Here is a 20302-nt window from a genome sequence, read left to right on the forward strand (position 1 = left end):
CAATCTTAAAATTCAGTTTCTGCGCCAATTTGAGAACTTTTAGTACTAGTACATAACCCCAAACTCACTGATCAGATAATAAAAACAGGGAAAGGCTCCGGATTCAGTTGTTAGAAAATACCGTGGAAAAGAAAAGGATCTTAGCCAATCACAGTTCAGGAAAATAAATTATGTTTACTTCCCATCCAATCACGACAGGACTTTGTAACCCATACACGTACAGATCTCCAACTTGGAACAATTACCCCTTCTATGATCTAACCTTTGAATTCTTCTAAACCGAACCTCCTCTATAGATGTCCGTGACAAGTTCGAGTTCATTTATACTTCATAGGGTTTTTAAAGTCCCAGCTGTGGTTTTTCGGGACCACTAGTATTGTATCAATTCAAAAAATTCTTCTAGGCCAATAAAAGCATTCTAAATTTGTTTCTTAAAGATTTTTCTAAACCTCTATCCCCCCAAAAGTTATCTTTTTAAAGAATTTACACTAGAAATCTTAATATTTAAAATAGACATAAGGCTTTTACCTGCTTTCTTAGAACACCCAAGCTGTGTTGTTTTAAGTGGAAAATACTATGGCCACTAATAGGTTAGAAACCAAAATTACAAGGAAGTCAGATGTTAATAATTACAGTCTAATTTTGCTAATCTGAAGACCAAACATAGAACAGCAACAGATAAACAAAGGTTAAAACCATGTCCAGAAATGGACATTAGCAAGTTGAGAGAAAAATTTAATTTTACTTGTGCAATTTTACTTCCAAGCCACTCTCTTAGTACCTACTGTGTAATACTTAGCAAATCGCCTTGAGAACTACAAAGATTTCTAAAGTCTCAACTTGGATTAAGGAGCCAGTAAAATAAACTGGTAAAATTAATCTAGCATGTAGAATCAGAAGAAACAGAGTAAGAAAATCTACACTTTCATATCAAATTATGATTTGCTTTGTGATTTTTGGCATGACACAACTGTTAAAAAAGAAATGTCTTGCTTCCTAATCTCAGTGATATTGTAAGAGAAAGTGAGAAAATATAAATAAAGTCATCTGAGAAGAGATGCAAATGACACTATTATCACATAAATAACACTCACTTGATTATATTTTTAGAGTATAGGTTGTCAGGCTGCCTTACATAAAAGTTCCCTCTGATTTTAATTTGGTAGGCAAACTCCTCTAAATAGACCCCTAGGAGCCCTCTCTCCATGTGGAATGCTATTCTTACACGTGCTCTTAAAAGTAAATCCATCAAATCAGTCAAAACATTTTAAGTGCAGAAATATTTTTCAGAATACAATATATCCTCATAACAATTTCAATCAAATATCTTCGATTTTTCGTACTACATTCCAGACAGCAGTCTATGAATCCCTTGACTATATCTAGTGCCTACAGTTTACCCACTACACGCATCACCCCGAATGAATTACTTTTTGGATATTTTGCTTTTGGAGAAACTTGAAAGCATTTTTTAAAAAGCAAAATAGAAAGGCCTTGCAAGATTATTGTTTGTTTACTGGAATTTTTTGCTTTGTTTCAGGGCATACTATGGACCCTTAAACAACATAGGATTGAACGTGGGTCCACTTACACAAAGGTTTTTTTTTCAATAAATACTCCTATAGTACTACACCATCCAGTTGGTTAGATCCACAGATGCAGAATCTCTGATACCGAAGGCCAACTAAGAAGTTATACTCCAATTTTCTACAGCACTGGGGGCTGGCAACCTTAATCCCCCCAAACTGTTCAAAAGTCAACTGTATTTACATTTTGGCCAATAAATCATAACTGTAAATAATATGGAATTAGGAGTTCCCATTGTGGCTCAGCAGTAAGGAACCCAACTAGTATCCTTGAGGACACAGGTTCTATCCCTAGCCCCCATCAGTGGGGTTAAGGATCCAGTGTTGCCATGAGCTAATAAGGTATATGTTGCAGACTTGGATCTGGCCCTGCCGTGGCTGTGGTGCAGACCAGCAGCTGCAACTCTGATTTGACCCCCTAGCCCGGGAATTTGCAGCCCAGAAAAAAAAAAAAAAAGAAGGAAAAAGAAAATAATATGGAATTACTTTTAAATAAAAAAAAATTTTTTTTTTGTCTTTTCTAGGGTTGCACCCACGGCATATGGAGGTTCCCAGGCTAGGGGTCTAATTGGAGCTGTAGCCACCGGCCTACGCCAGAGCCACAGCAACATGGGATCCGAGCCGCATCTGTAACCTACACCCAGCTCACGGCAACGCTGGATCCTTAACCCACTGAGCAAGGGCAGAGATTGAACCCTCAACCTCATGGTTCCTAGTCAGATTCGTTAACCACTGCGCCATGACGGGAACTCCAATAAATTTTAAAGATTTAAAACTTTAGAATATTTGTTCAAGTAGTTCCATACATCCTTTACTTTCATAAAGATGCACAGAAAATGCCAATACTAGTAGAATGCAAAGAAAAGAGATAATAGTACTTTTTACTATATAGGTAAAGAGAGTGACAAGGAAGTATTTAAAATGACTAAGTTTACAGAAGCTGATAATTTAGGATTATAGACTAGATCTTCTAACTCTTTCCATCCCCAAATCCAAATATGTACATTAAATGTATCCCTCCACCAACACACACAGATCAATTCAGGCAAACCTTGAACATCAAATATATTAATCTATATAAAAGACACACTGGAGGATTATTTTTTTTAATCCACAAAAATTTATTTATAAAGTTTACTTGATTAGTAGATTATGAAGTTTAGTTTCATAAACATCTGACTAGTTACCAATTTTTTACTTATCAATTTTTTTATTTTTTGAAATACAGCAAGTGCCAATTATCTATTCTAGCATATACAGGTATTCTGTGTCACAGCAGCTACCTACCTTATCTCATTTTTTTAGGTTTTTTTTTTTTTTTTTTTTTTGGCCATGCCCATGGCTTATAGAAGTTCCTGGGCCAGGGATCAAACCAGAGCCACAGCAGAGACAACTGAGCCACAGATGTGACAATGTTGAATCCTTAACCACTAGGCCACCAGGGAACTCCCACAGCTCCGTTTTAAACATCACAGATAAATAGATTTTTTAAAAAGTGCACGTTCAGACAGTCCACAACTTAACAATGGTTTGACCTAGGATTTTTCAACTTCAGGACAGTGTGAAAGCAATGTGCGTTCAGTGGAAATCATACTTCAAATTCTGAATTTTGATCTTTTCCCAGGCTAGTAAGGGTAGTACACAATACTTTCTCTTGATTCTGGGCAGTGGCAACAAGCTGCAGCTCCCAGTTAAGCCATAAGGGCTAACAGTTGATATATATTAATACCCTTTATGTACTCATACAACCATTTTGTTTTTCACTTTCAGTACAGTATTCAATAGATTACCCGAGAATGCAATACTTCATCATAAAACATGCTATGTGTTAGATGATTTTGCCCAACTGTAGGCTAGTGTAAGTGTTCTGAGCATGCGAAAGGTAGGCTAGGCTAAGCTATGATGTCCAGTAAATTGAATGTATTAAACACATTTTCAACTTAGGATACTTTATGATGGGTTTATCTAGAGGTAATCCTATGGTAAACTGAGGAAGATCTGTATCTTATAATAACATTAGTCACCATTTATGGAACACTTACTATGTGTCAGATACTATGCTAAGTAAATTACACATGTAATCTCACTTTAATTTAAAGATGAAGAAAATGAGGTTTAGAAGTTTGGTTATCTGCTTAAAATACTAAAATTCAAAACTGGACTTTATGATTTTCAAGCCCCTGCACTATGCTAAAAAGTAACTTAAAAGAAACATGAAAGTCAGTTACCAAATTGTTTTCTTATTAACACAGATTATCCATAATTGATTTGTTTATTTAGCGCTTACTATGCGTCTCCTGTCTTGAAGAAAGCCAAGAGTTTCAAGTGAATTATACAAAGAGAAGACCAAGAACAAAATGGAATAGAAATTTGTTGCCATGCTTATAATTAGACCCTAAGTAGTTTTTATTTAGGTATTTCCCTAAGCACTTATTTAGACTGAACTACTCAATCATGTTTATGGTAATGATAAAGCAACTCAACGTAACTTCCTCAAGGAAACCACCTCCCAATTATGGATTTTCAAAACATTTCCCATTTGTCTTAGTACTTATCACAACTATATTTATAACATTTATTGTATAAATGATTATATTTCTTTCCCTTGGAAGACTATAAACTCCATAAAAGCAAGGACAATGTATTTTGTTCATAACAATACTCCCAGCATCCACTGAGACTTGTGAAAGTAGATACTCAATACGTGTTACTGAATTAATGAATAAACAAAGCAAAAATGGACCATTTTCTAAATCCAACCCAACTAAGAGGAATTTACAATGTGTCTTACATATATCACCTCATTTCATTACATAATTTCTCTCCTCTCATGTACCTGGCACAGAAGCACAACTTTAAAGCCCTCATAAAACTTGAGCTTCACCAGAAAAGCAAGACGGCTCCTGGGTATAATTTTTAAAGAAGAGATGAGATAAAAGGTTACAACTCTCCAGAAAAACTTTCATTTTGTTACCAAACTACCAATTTAATGCAAACCCCAAAATGATCCTATAATGTATGTATGTAAAATAACCAGTCTATTCTTAGTATTGTAAAGAGAACAGTCTCAAATAATGTCTTTGATGGACTAACATACAAGCAAAACTTTCTGTCTTCTTGATGCCATGTGGAAGGAGCAAGAGAGAAAAAAAAGTAAAAAGGAAGTAAGGAGAGAGAAGAGATCTCTACTGGGCCTCCATATCTGTTACCTACTTTCCAATTTAAACTCTGGATGCACAAGAATGTACCACTTCCCTTCACCATTTTACTATTAAAAATGAGACTTTAAATCTGATTTTTCATGATAATTTATTTTTAATTTAGAAAGAATGAACACAGTAGCACTGGAAATTTCCTACTCTGTTGAATGAGGAACTACAAGAAAAAAAGAATTGAAAAGTGGCAATTGAGCATACAACAAGAGTCTTAACAGGGTGTCCTAGAGCATTTTTTGTTTATTCATCATCCCTTTCATAAATGCTTCCACTATTAGAGTTCCCTTCGTGGCAGTTAATGATCCCCACGAGGATCCATGAGGATGTGGGTTCAATTCCTGGCCTTGCTCAGTGGGTCGGGGATCCGGCATTGCCCTGAGCTGTGGTGTAGGCTGCAGATTCAGCTGGGATCTGACACTCCTATGGCTGTGGCGCAGGCTGGCAGCTGTAGCTCCGATTCAACTCCTAGCCTCAGAATTTCCATTTGCCACGGGTGCAGCCCTAAAAATAAAATAAAATAAATGCTTCCACTATTAACTAGCATTAAAATATGCTAGATGGCACCTTGCACTTTGCATCTTCAATTGTTACATTAGCTCCTTTACTTATGAACACATTAGGTTCCTCAAGAGTGATCTTCCTATAATTCTCACAAGCCTTCACCATTGCCACGTATCAGTAGTGGCAAAGCTACAAGTCCCAAAGAATGGCTCTGTTTACAGCCATGAAAGTTAATTAAGGAAAAGAGCCTCTATACTTGTATTTAAAACTACACATGAGGGGATTTTCCCTCGTGGCTCAGTGGAAACGAATCTGACTTGTATCGATAAAGCTGCAGGTTCAATCCCTGGCCTCGCTCAGTGGGTTAAGGATCAGCATTAGCGTGAGCTGTGGTATAGGTCAAAGACACAGCTTGGATCTGGCGTTGCTGTAGCTGTGGCTCCAATTCAACCCCTAACCTGGGAACCTCCATGTGCCTCGGGTGTGGCCTTAAAAAAATAAAAATAATAAAAATAAAAATAAAGCTAAACATGAGGGAAAGTCAAAGTAAAATCTAAGCTAAAAAGTTATAATGGGAGTTCCTGTTGTGGCACAGCGGAAACAAATACAACTGGGAACCATGAGGTTCTGGGTTCAATCCCTGGCCTTGCTCAGTGGGTTGAGGATCCACCGTTGCGGTAAGCTGTGGTGGACGTCGCAGACGTGGCTCGGATCTGGTGTTACTGTGGCTCTGGTGTAGATTGGCAGCAACAGCTCCAATCAGACCCCTAGCCTCAGAACCTCCATATACCACAGTGCAGCCCTAAAAGGACAAAAGACCAAAAAAAAAAAAAGGTTATAATGACTCAAAATCTTAGCATGCTATCTATACTCCACTGATGTTTTTCCCCATAGATGATGCTAGATACTACAAAAAGAAGGAATTTTATGATCAAGTATACACAGCTCTGAGGCACATTTCTTAAATTAATGGTATCTGGCTTCAAAGAATCAAAACCAAAACGAAATAAGACCTAATGGTGAAATACAGGAAATATTTAGTCATTTTTTTTTCCTTTGGCACTTCCAGAAAAAGCCACAAGACTACATATAATGAAATTTATAACATACTACAAAACAAATATGTAATAAAAACAAATTACTCTACAGGGAGGAAAGCACTGTCTTCTGGCTCCACACATGCCTCACTAATACACATAATTTATTCAATTGAAAAGAGTATATAGAAGTGTATTCCAATTCCAAAGCCTATGTTCACAGAACTTCAGTATTTGGAGGCCCCAAGATTTTTCCTTAAAAAATCAAAATTGACATACATGAAAAACAGACTTTAAAAAAACTTTAACTGTTAACTTAAAATGCAAATCAACATCCCCAAAACATTCTGCTACTCCAGGGCACATTCTGATATTATCTAAGATTAAATGGTCAAGAGACATATTAGGAAAGCTAACCAACTTTTCTTCACAAAATATGCAAACACTTAGGTTAAAAGTGTTTCATAGATCAATGCCCATTCCATAGAGCCATTTACAAATGGATATTTTAAGATAGCTCAAATGCAACAAACCTGAAATTAGCAGTCACATAATGCAGTGTAATAAAAGGGCAGGAGTCAAGGAAGTCTAAGTCATTCTACCTCTAACTACTGTATACTTTGGGCAAACCATTCCCTTCTCCAGGAATCATACATGAAAAGTAGAGGCTCACATAATGAAGTTCCTAACAATTTGCTTCTAAGGCATCTGAATAATCCAGCCAACAGCAAAGAATACTCTCCCGACACATGGTAAATTCAAACCTGAAAAATGTTAAAGGATTGACAAAAGTAATCTAGCTTAGGAAAACAAATGTTTTTAGCTAGAAAGTTTCTATCTCAAAGGTCTCCTATATCAATCATTAATACATACAAACTAATAATACAGACCAAAAGACTTCCCAATTAAACAATAATTTTTAAACACCACTACAGAATTGCTTCTTTACTCTCCAATCTGCTCTTAAAACTATATTAAAATAATCTAGCAAAACTAACTTCCAATGGAAGAATTCTTGAGATACTCTGTATTACAAGTAACCATTATATTTTTGAAAAACGTTAACTTGAATGCTTTTATATTTTTCTTTGTTTACAACAGCTAAAAAATCCCCCTTTCAACTATTCTAATTAAAAATTATCTAAAAGTAAATTGTTTCATTTGCTTTTACATCTAAATTTACATGGATGCATCTTTGCCCACCTGCACTTTTTTGATATTCAGAAGTTTTAAATTTTTATGTAGTCAAATATGCTCAAATCTTTGTTTCAACCTTAAGTCATGCTTAGAAAAAACATAGGTATTCTTCCATATTTTCTTCTGGTAGTTTTATGATGCAACTTTTTCTAATTTCTTCAAATTAGATGGTGGTATTTACCCCTGAGAGAGGGACAGGAAATCACCCTGGCCCCAAAAAACAGAGGTCTACTACTGCCAGGGGAGAAGCAGGATTACTGAGAACAGAAGGAAACACAGTCTGTCTAAAATTAACATTGGTCTAGGACAAAAAAATAAGGCCCCATGGCCACCACCACAAAGAAAAAGGTGCCAAGGCCCCTAGCTCACAAGGCAAATGAGCTCCCACTAACAAGTAATAGCACTCTACTCATAGAGAAGGAACAAAAGAGTACTGAAAGAACCTCTCTGAAGCACAGATATACAAGTAAGACCTAAAGATAAAGTTGGAGTAAAAACATTGAGTTAAAACTTTCTAGCAAATCAACCCTCACTTTAAGCATGAAGTAATGATGCAAGTATTTAAAACTGATGATGCACTGAAGGTATAACTAGAGCAACAACAACAAAAAAACCCATAAATCCTGATCAACTCCAGGCAAGACTGATTCGACCTTCCATGCCAATAGCTCAGCAGAACAAGAGTCATGCCTACTTCTTGGTATAAATACTATATACCTCAATCAATATTATTTTGCAAATAGTAGCTGGCATTCGATCAAAAATTATAAGCCTAGCCATGGGGATGACTTCCCTGGTCACCAACGTGGTGCATGCATGTTGGGTTACCATTACTTTTCCTATAAGTTATACAAAAATGTCTATTTAAGTTCTTCCATTTGTACCATTCCTTCAAATAAAGTAATATGCTGCTCTCTCCCATTCCCAAATTATAAGTCACACAAAATCTCAAGAGCAAATGAATCATGTAACTCAAATGTTGGAATTATCAGCCAAAGAATTAAAAATAACTATGAATAACAATGAAGGCTCAAATGGAGCAGGTAATAATATGCATAATCAAATAGCAAGTCAGAGGTAGAAACTACAAGAGTTGAGTAGAAATGCTTAAAGAGTCAAATTGAAATTTTAAAAATGGGAACTGCAATAACAAATATTTTAAAAGCCTCTAAGAGGCTTTTTTTGTTGTTGAGGCTCATCAATAGATTTAACACACAGCTGAGAAAACAACCAATAACCCTGAAGACAGGTTAACAGAAATTACCAAAGCTAAAACTAAACAGGAAAAAGCAGGGGAGGTGAATCTACACAAATGGAATAGAAAGGAAAGTTTCATTATACGAGGTCAGCATTACCAACATCAGACAAAGAAATTATAAGATCATTATCCCTCATAAATGCAAAAATCCTCAACAAAATATTAGCAAACCAAATACAGTAACTTGTAAAAGTTCATCCAATATAAGTTCATCCCAGGAACACAAGTTGATTCAATATTGAAAGATCCACCAGTGTGATCCATCAAATCAACAGACTAAATAAGAAAAGTATGATGGCATCAACAAACACAAAAACTAAGCATTTAAGAAAATCTAACCCTCATCCCTGACAATTTCAGCACATCAGGAATAGAAGGGCATTTATACAATCTGATAAAATGCATTTACTAAAGAATTACTGCTAACATTATATTTAATAGTAAGACTAAATGTTTTCCCCCAAAGATTCATAAGGAAAGGACATCAGTTTTCACCAGTCTATTCAATAACAACATGTTTGAAATCCTAGAAAGTGCAATAAGACAAGGAAAAAAAAAAAAAAAAGCATATAGACTGTAAAGAGAAGCAATAAGCCTGCCTCTATTTGCAAATGGCATGATTGCATACATAGAAAATCACAAGGAATCTTCAAAAAAGCTCCTAGAACCAATAAATGAGTTTAGCAAGGTTGCAAGACACAAGATCAACATGGGAACATCAATTACATTTCTATACACTGGAAAGAGAAAATCAGAAATTCAAATTTAAAACCAGTACCATTTATAATAACACCTAAAAAATAAAATTATACATAAATATAATGTCCAAGCTTTCCATGCTGAAAACTACAAACTATTGATGAAGAAGACCTAAGTAAGTGAAATAAATATCGTGTACATGTATTAGAAGACCCAATTCTTCCCAAGTTGATCTACAAATTCAAAATACCAGCAAATTTTTTTATGATTCTTTCTTTTTCTAAAACCAGTCAGGAACAAACTGGAACCAAAACAATTTTGAAAAGGAAAAACTGAAAGACTAACTTACTTCAGGACTATACTATAATCAATTTAGCATGACAGCAAAAGAACAGATAGACAAATAGAATAAACAGAGAGTCCAAAAATAGACTCATACATTTACAGTCAATTGATCTTTGACAAAGGTAAAAATGTAATTCTGGAGTTTTCCTCGTGGGTCAGTGGTTAATGAACCTGACTAGCATCCTTGAGTACACGGGTTCGATCCCTGGCCTCACTTAGTGGGTTATGCCACGGGTGTGGCCCTAAAAAGACAAAAAAAGAAAAAATGTAATCTCTTAAAAAAACTGTGCTAGAACAATTAGGTAACCATATGTATGGCAGACTTTAGTCTCCAGCTCCTGTATAGGTAGAGCTAATGCCATCCATATACCAAAAAAAGAACCTTGATCCACCTCTCACAATATATCCTAAAATTAATTTGAAATGAATCATAACCCTAAGTGTAAAATACTTTAAAAATCTAAAAACCTTTCAGAAGAAAACACAGAAAATTTTCATGAAATTAAGTTAGACAAAGATTTCTTAAAAATCCATAAAATTCATAAAATTAAAAATTAAGCATTATTAAAATGAAAAATTTGAAGTTCCTGTAGTGGCTCAGCAGTTAGCAAACCTGACTAGCATCTATGAGGACTCAAGTTTGATCCCTGGCCTCGCTCAGTGGGTTAAGGATGGCTCTGGCGTACTGGAGTGGCTACAGCTCTTATTGGACCCCTAGCCTGGAAACCTCCATATGCCGCAGGTGCGGCCCTAAAAAGACAAAAACACAAAAACACAAAAAAAAGAAAAAGAAGAAAAATTCCTCTCTAAAGGTCATGGACTGGGAGAAAATACTTTCAAGACATTTATCTGATAAAGGACTGGTATCCAGAATATTTAGAGAACCCTCAAAACTCAGTAATAATTTTAAAAATGTTTTCAATGGGCAAAAAATTTGAACAGATAGTTTATCAAATAAGATATATGAATGGGAAATAAGCACATGAAAAGGCACTGAATATCACTAGTTATTAGAGAAATGGAAAGAAAAACTACAATGAGATATTATTACACACTTATTAGGATGACTAAAATTAGAAGCAAAAGAAAAGGGCAAAACCAAATATTGAGCAGGTTAAAGAGCAATTAGAACTCTCATACAGTGGTAGCTGGGAGGAGTACAAAATGGTGCAGCCACTTTGCAAAGCAGTTTGGTAGTTTTTCATGAAGTTAAACATATACTTCTCATACAACCCAGCAATCCCACTTTCAGGCATTTCCACTCAAGTAAAATAAAAATCCATGTTCACATAAAAACATGTTCTCAAATGTTTATAGCAGTTTTATTTGTAATTGCCAAATACAAGTGTTCAACTGGGGACTGAACAAATTTTGGAACACTACTCAATAGTAAAAAAGAACTGAATAGTGACACATGAAGTATTATGAATGAACCTCTGCAGTTCAGGGGCCACCCTCAGGTTCAATGATTCACTAGAATTACAAAATTCAAAAGAGCCATTTTACTCATTGCCACAGTTTATTACAGGAAAAATACACAGATTAAAATCAGTAAAGGAAGGAGGAGACAAAGGCCAGGGTCCAGGAGACACCAAGCTTCCAGTTGTCCTCTCCCAGTGGAGATGTGTAGACAGCGCTTATCTTTCCCAGCAAGAACATGTGATAACATGCATGGAGTAAAGGCAACCAGGTAAGCTCACCTGAGAACCAGTGTCCAGTGTTGTTATTTGAAGTATGAAATATCTAGAAAGGGATAACCGTATGTATGGCAGACTTTAGTCTCCGGCTCCTGTATAGGTAGAGCTAATGCCACACAGCCCAAGGCTTCCATGAAACTGTTAGCCACACCGTCAGCACAGGCAACCCGAGGTGGTCAAAGGCCAAAGTAAACAAAGACACTTACCAAGAGAGACATTCCAAGGGCTTAAAGGTTACCTCGCAGGAGCTGGGCAAGGCCAAACTTTAGGCAGCTTTGGGCACAACTGAGCTATTTTTACCCCAAACACTTCTAACACCAAATGTGTGAGTTTTTCCCTCATACCAACTAATTCTCCAACTTGGTGTCCAACAATTCATTTCAATTCTGACATTAACTACTCAGCTTTAGACTCCTCAGGCTTTTGGGCTCAGTGTCACAAAACAGCCCTCACTTCAGTTCAGTTCCAAGTATATCCGGTCCCCAGGTTACTCACACTTCTGTTCAACTTGGCTACAAGGTCAGGGGGGTTCCCATAACCCTCACCTCCTTTCGGGTACAATAATTTGCTAAAATAGCTCACAAAACTCAAGGGAAAACCTTATTTACTATTACTAGCTTATTATAAAGGACACAAGTGAACCGATAAAACGGCACATAGGGCAAGGTTCAGATGGGTCCTGAGCACAGGAACCTCTTCTGTCTCCAATGAGCTGGAATATGCCACCCTCCTAACAAGTGGATGTGTTTCCCAAATCTGAAGCTCTCTGAACTCCACTCTTCAAGGGTCTTCATGTAGGTTCTACTAAGTAGGAATGATGAATTAAATCATTAGCTACTGGTGACTGAACTTAATCTCCAAACCCTCTCCTCATCCATTTCTAGGAATGGAGATGAAAGTTCCAGCTCTGTAATCACCATGTTGACAACCAGCCACCATCCCAAAGCTATCTAGGGGCCCACCAAGACTTACCTCATCGCATAAACTCAGGCATAGTTGAAAAAGACTTGTTACAAATAACAGAAAATATTCCTTTCAAAGGTTTTAGGAGCTCTGTGCCAGGAACCAGGGGCAAAGACAAAATATGTATTTTTTAATTATGTCACAGTAATGCTATTCCTTTAATACACAACTTCAAATGCATTATACTAAGTGAAAGCAACTAATCCCAAAAGGCTCCAAAGTATATGATTCCATTTATACAATATTCCAGAAAAAGCAAAACTACAGGGAAAGAAAATGGCTCAGTAACCATCAAGGGCTCGGCTGTGGCATAACGGCTTGTCTACCAATGGGCACAATATTTAATATCTTCATTGTGATGATGATTATACAAATACATGTGGTTATCGAAATTCACAGAACTATACATAGAGAACAATGATATTTATTTATTTGTGAATTATACCTTGATTAACCTAAGACAGTGAGTAATACAGATACAGTTGCCTGAAACAATCTCATTCTTTAAAAACAGCAAGCATAAATATTATTTAAATAACAAGACAAATGCCTTTACCAAGTGGAAAGCAGTGAAAAACTGTATCTCTACTCTACAGGGTTTTTTTTGTTTTTTTGTTTCGTCTTTTTAGGGCACACCTGCGGTATTTGGAGTTTCCCAGGCTAGGGGTCAAATCAGAGCTGTAGCTGCCAGCCTAACCACAGCCACAGCAACACCAGATCCAAGTCACATCTGCAGCCGCAGCTCATAGAAACACCAGATCCTTAACCCACTGAGCAAGGCCAGGGATGGAACCTGTGTTCTCATAAATACTAGTCCTATTCGCCTCTGCTGAGACAGGATGGGAACTCCCTTACTCTATAGGTTCTTTATAAGAAAGTTCCTGTCGTGGCTCAGCAGGTTAAGAACCCAACTGATATCCCTGAAGATGTGTGTTCAAACCCTGGCCTTGCTCAGTGGATTAAGGATTCAGCAGTGCTGCAAGCTGCACTGTAGGTTGCAGATGTGGCTCAAATCCTGTGTTGCTGTGGCTGTGGAGCCAGCAGCTGCACCTCGAATTTGACCGTAGCCTGGGAACTTCCACATGCATGGTTACGGCCCTAAAAAGAAAAAGTAATAATATTTGTATATGCACAAAGCCAAAGAAAAACATTTTGATTTATCAGGTGGCAGAATTATGGGTGACTATTTTGTTTTCCTCTTCTACTTCAAGTTCCATTAATATTGTCTGCATAATAATAAACAAAAGTACTTAAATTCTTTTATAGATGACAGTGTAAATTGGCAGGCAAAATTCTAAAACGATCCCCCAAAACTCATGTTCTTGTATAATCATCTCTCCCTGAATGTAGCTGGGACAAGTTACAACTTGTTTCTAACCAATGAAATATGGCCAAGATGATGGGATATCACTTCCATGATTACACCATTTTAAATGGCAAAGGTGAGAATATTTTGCAGTTGTAATTAAGGTCCCTAATTGGCTGGCATTAATATTAATCAAAAGGGAGATTTTCCCAGGTAAGTCCTTTAAGGGGGGCGTCTAGAGATCAGAAACTTTCTTGCAGGCCTTGAAACCATCGAGTTGCCCCATGTTCTATAGCTGGAAGGAAATGAATTCAGCCAACAATCATGTGAGCTTGGAAAAAGACCCAAAGCCTCAATGGCATCTCAGCCCTAGCCAACACTTTTGATTTGCAGCCTTATGAGTCCCTGAGCAGAGGACTCAGCTTAAACTGTGCCCAGACTCCTAATCCATGGACACTGTGAGATAATACATCTGTGGTGTTTAAGGTGCTAACTGTGGCGATTTATTATGCAGCAATAGAAAAGTAATCCAGTAATTAAATTTATTTTCTGCAGAATCTTGGCTTTAACTACGGTTCATCTCAAATTAGAGGAAATTATTAGGCATTTCACTTTTCACCAAGGAATGCGAACCTCAACACAGCTTCACTGAATAAGGCTCATAATCAGTAATACAGAAGGCTCTCTATTTTAGAGAACTGCAAAGCACATAAAATCTCAAATTCACTGCTGCTCAAGATCTGGGAAAAGTTCCACACAAAACAACGTTTACGGAGAACTGTCTGCAGGATGCTCCATACAATCCTTTTATTTACTCAAAAACTTAAGGTCTCGGGGGACGAGGGAGGGAATTAATATAAAAATCTTTAAGAAAATAGATGACTACAGTATTTTAAATGTTCATTTTATTTATTGTTTGTTTCTTTGTTTTAATGCTGCCCCAGGGCAAATGCAGTTGTTTCTTTTTTTGGCTGCCCTAGGGGATTTGGAGTTCCCAGGTCAGGGATCAGATTCAAGCCTCAGTTTTGTTTTGTTTGTCTTTTCTAGGGCCCCACCCTCGGCATACGGAGGTTCCCAAACTAGGGATCTCATCAGAGCTGTAGCCCCTGAATGGTCTATGACCTAAACCACAGCTCACAGCAACGCCAAATCCTTAACCCACTGAGTGGGAGGCTAGGGACTGAACCTGAAACCTCTGGTTCCTAGTTGGATTGTTAACCACTGAGCCACGACAGGAACTCCTAAGCCTCAATTTTGAGTTTCCACCCAGGAGGAAGCTGTGGTAATGCCCTATTCTTCAACCCACTGTGTTAGGCCAGGGATGGAAGGCACATACTGGCACTGCAGATATGCTGCCAATGCCACAGTGGGAATTCTTATTTATTTTACACCCCCCCCACACATATACATACATATATATATATACACACACACACATATATATACACACACACACACACATATATATATATATATATTTTTTTTTTTTGGCCACACCCACAGCATGTGGAAGTTCCTGGGCCAGGGATGGAAACTGCGCCACATCAGTGACCCCGGCTGCTGCAATGACAACACCATATCCTTAGCTCACCATGCCTTGCCAAGAGAACTTCCTAAATGTTTATTACGACATTTTTACACTCTAAAAAAAAATCTGTTTTTGAAACGAACTATAGAAAACAAAATTTAATCAAATGTTTTGGGCCAAAAGAAACATCTATAAGGAAATTTCTCCTTTATTATATCAACTAATTTGCAACAGGGCTAGGAGAAGAAGTCATAACAAATGGAGAGGAGATGGGATGTTTTTAAGTTTGCCTGGGTTTTTAAAAGATGAGAGTGAGACCTTTGATGAACTCTATGGGGAATCCCACACAGCAGGGCATGAGGTTCCTAAAATATATCCTACTGGCTCCCATAACGCTGGTTTCACTGACATTAATCATGGATGGGATTTCACTGGCCATTTTGAGCAATGTTACAAAAATTGATTCTATTTATTAGACAGATGTGGCTTAAAATGCTTTTTATACACTTCATAGCGTCCTCAAGAATACTGTCAAGGAAAACTTCATTTTGGTCATTAAATAAATATTAAGAAGAGCTGTTTTCTTTCCCAGCAGTTGCCTTGTATGTAACTGTATAGACACCATGAATTATGTTACTGACCTTTATTTCTATGTTGGCTGCTACAAATCTTTACGCTACACATATTTTAGGTTTTTTTCAACCTTTTGTTCTGAAATTTTTCACACATATAAGGGGATAACTGCAGAATGAAGGCCCATGCAAATTAACAATATCTCATTTCTCCTATCCTACCATTTATCTCTTTCTCTTTTAGGAGAGGGAGGCTTGCAGTATTTTAGAGCAAATCACAGACATATCATTTCACCCATAAACAATAAAGAATGTATCACTATCAGTTAAAGAACTTTTCTTTAAATTGTATTACAATGCCATTACCACATCTGACAAGATTAGCAATAATTCCTTAATATTACCTAATACATAGTTCATGTTTAAATTTCAATCATCTCAAAAATGAAACTTTTACTATGAGTTTGTCTAAACCAGCAATGAAACAAGAGCCACATATGGTATCTGGTTGATATATCTCTTTAAATCTCATTTTATCTATAATAAGTCATCTGTCCTGTAGAATATCTCACATCCTATATTTAGCTAACTTTCTCTTCATAGTATTAACTTACTCTTCCATTCCCCATACTTCCTATAAACTGTAAGATCAAGAGACATGATTTATTTTCATTTTTTTCGCAAGAACATTCCATAGGTGATACATGTACTTTCCTAATCCATCACATTAGGACACACATAATATCTGGTTATCCCACTTAAAGTGATATTCAGATTGATATTCAAGTGTTGGTCAGCCTGATTCGCCAATGACCATTCTCCATTATTTACTTAGGGATTGTCCCAAAGTGATTTGCTAATTCTCTCATTCCATTTGCATTTATTAGGAGTTCTTCTAAATAGACTTTCCCTAAATAACTATTGGGTTACCCTGAAAAGTAGTTTACATAGAGAAAACAGTATACATTCTTGATTTTTTTCCATTTATAATTTCTCAAAAAGAAAAATGAACTGAGGATCTAGCACCTTACAAAACTATACCTATTTATTACATCAATTTCCTTTTGTCTTTCTCACTTTTTTTTAAGGGCCACACTTGCAGCATATGGAAGTTCCCAGATGAGGGGTCGAGTCAGATGCAGCTGCTGGCCTACACCACAACCATAGCACCTCGGGATCTGAGCCGTATCTTTGACCTGCACCACAGCTCACTGCAACCCTGGATCCTTAACACACTGAGCAAGGCCAGGGATCGAACCTGCATCCTCATGGGTACTCATCAGGTTCTTAACCATTTAGCCACAATGGGAATTTCCTCTCACTAAGTTTTTAAGTTGTGTTTTCTTGCTCAATTCTATAGAAATAAGCATAGTGTGAATATATTCAGAATTCTTTGGACAGACTCCTTAATACTAATGTGAAGTATACTGAAAAGATGTGCTGAGTAATTTTAACAAAAACAGTCTCTTTCGCAAAATGACAATTCTGAACAAAGACAGCAGTGAAGGTAGCACCAAGAAACCCAAAGCAAAATTTTGGGGGGAGGGTGTCTTAGTCTTTTTTAAAATTTCAAAATAACACTTCTCCAACCCTCCTCTAGAAACTTCGAAATCTTTGGATATCTTTGGTACAGAGCATGAATGTATACTCATCCCTTTGAATCCATGGAGGGGGGGACTGGTTCCAAATCCCCACAGATACCAAAATCCATAGACAGTCAAGTCAAATCCCTCACAAAAAATGTCATAGTATTTGCATATAACCTATACATATCCTCCCATATACTTTACATAACTGATAAATTACTCTGGAGTTCTCTTGTGGCACAGCAGGTTAAGGATCTGGCATTGTTGCTGCAGTAGGTTGTTGATATGGAGGCCTGATTGGAAATAAAGAATAAACACGAATACTCTAGGTATACTGTAGGTAGAATTATAAAGGCAACATAATAAAATAACTCAAGCAACAGAGTGAGAAACAAAATCTGCTTCCCTACAATTACCTTCTGACAGTTAAAATCATCTTGTGATTCCAAATCACAGGGTATCTCTACCTCCCTTAACTAACTAGAAAAGCAGAAATCGACATGATACATATAATACAACCTGGCAACCATTATAATTAGTTCCCCTGAAACACCAGAGTAAGTAATTGTATCTGGAACAGTTTAAAAATGCTTCCCAGAGAAGATGATGTCGAAGTTATGTTTTGAAAGTTAAGCATTTTTGTGGGAGGGAAAGTAAAAAGAAAAAAAATTAGTCCAAGGCAGAAAAAAAGAGCATAAAACACGACACTGGTGTTTGGAAACATGTGTTGTGTTTAAGAGATGATCAAGTTGCATGCTGTAAATTATATATAAAATGCCAACTGAGGGACTGCTATGAATGAGGCCACTATGAAATGCTTCATAGACTTCTAGCACTTTATATCTGCTCTAATACTCTGTCCATACTCTCTCTTTAAAGCCTTCAGAGACACAGAATGTTTTAAAGTCAAGTGATAGGATTAGACTTGGTTCTTGGAGAAATAAATCTACTTGAATAAAATAGGAAAGACAAAAGAAACAGAAAACCAGATAGAGAAGACTAGTTTAGTTTAATATCTACTGTGAAAAGGAATGAGTCAGGAGATGAGGGACTGGACAAATTCAAGAGCCACAGTAGAACAAACACAATTTACTAAATGTAACAAATCAAAGATAAGCCCCAGATTTCTTCTTTGGGGATTAAGACAATGAGGATCCCAGTAACCAAAAAGAGGAAAGAGATTTTTGAGACGACTTAATAGCATCAGTGGCTTCCTTTGGGTAGTAGAACTACGAGAAGTTGGTTTGCTTCCTTAAGTTCTTCCTACCCTTCTGAATTTTCCAAATAGAGGACTGTAGAAAACTGCTATATAAGACTGATTATCTGTCATTAAGACAATTTAAAACATTATCTTAAAAACAGTATTTTTTTAAGTACACCAAGTTTTATCCCAGAGGTTGTCCAATCAGACAGCATTGTTCTATGGCTGGTATAAAAGGTTCTCATCCAGTTGAGAAGGATCCAAATTTAATTGAGAAGTGAAAGACATACAGAGCCTATCTTCTGAAGCAATTTCAGACACTTTGGGGTTTACAAGATATATTCCATGGGAGTCTTCAGGAACCCTGCAGAAACAGCCTAAAATGTATTTTACATTTTACCACTTAGTTTTACCACTCTTAGGCCTAGCACCCTAGACTGGTAGCTCTGAAAACTACGAACACAATGGTTATGAGTAGATGCACTCAAGCTTCCCCAACTGCATGTTACTGACAATTTTAAAATACTATTACATAATAATAATAATGATTCATCACAGCTAGTTTGAATGCCCAGAGATAGAGGCACCATTTCTGATAGAGGACTCTGGTTCAAAGGGTGTTTCTGCTACCTTTGTGATACATCACTCAATAAAAAATGGATGGAATGCAAAGGAAAAAGCCCAGGACCCTTGCTACCAGTATAAAAGAAAAAAGTTCTTTTTTTTCTGAGTCTCAGTAATAGCTCTTTCCTTACTATCATTCTCTATCACAGAACATAAATTTTCAGGGGCAGAGAGGGTGGGGAGGGGCGGGTTATAAGCATTTTCATCATCTGGCCTATATCTCAAATTTGTATGCTTTGTTAGAGAAACTGTGTTTACCATAAACATACATACTCATCAGAATAACCAAGGCTCAGTTTTACAAATTTTATAAATGCCATTCATATTCTGATATATTACATAACTATTTTAAACATACTGAATCTTTAAATGTTTTATTAAATGCAATATACTCGCTAGAAAATAAACTGTTTTTCTTCAGGAACTAGACAGGATTTCCTTGATTACAGGTATAGTCAGAAACAAAATAAAGTCTTCTTCCAGACTAATAGTTGATAAATGCTATAGAATGGTTTTTAATGTTATTTTTAGATAAACCATATTTTCAAATTTAAAAAAAAGCAAAGATATCTTCATTTTAAAGTTGGATTTGAGAAACTTTCACTTGGAAATTACACTGCTAGCATGTCTCCAAACTCATATTTATTTATTTATTGCTTTTTAGGGCTACTCCTGTGGCATATGGAAGATCTGTGACCTACACTGCAGCTCATGGCAATGCTGGATCCTTAACCCACTGAGCAAGGCCAGGATCAAACCCTCATCTTCATGGATACCAGTGGGATTAGTTACTGCTAAGTCACAAGGGGGAACTCTCAAACTCTTATTTATTACAACTGACATATCTATTGGGTAAGATATTTGTTTTAAAACAGTAGAAATTTATTTCCTTTTAAAAATAAACAAAATATATCTTTTGCCTTTTAAAAATATGAGCAGTACTCAAACTAAACAAATAGCCTTCATTAATTCTGTGGCTTTGAGAGT

At 36.6% G+C, this 20302-nt stretch overlaps 1 protein-coding gene across 15 annotated transcripts in view; it reads right to left on the reverse strand.

Moving 5' to 3' along the window:
• Positions 1-20302, reverse strand: part of JMJD1C (jumonji domain containing 1C) — a 326067-nt gene that overhangs the window by 280258 nt on the left and 25507 nt on the right. The window lies entirely within an intron of this gene.

This window comes from Sus scrofa, chromosome 14 (assembly GCF_000003025.6).
Source record: "Sus scrofa isolate TJ Tabasco breed Duroc chromosome 14, Sscrofa11.1, whole genome shotgun sequence".
Taxonomy (NCBI): Eukaryota; Metazoa; Chordata; class Mammalia; order Artiodactyla; family Suidae; genus Sus; species Sus scrofa.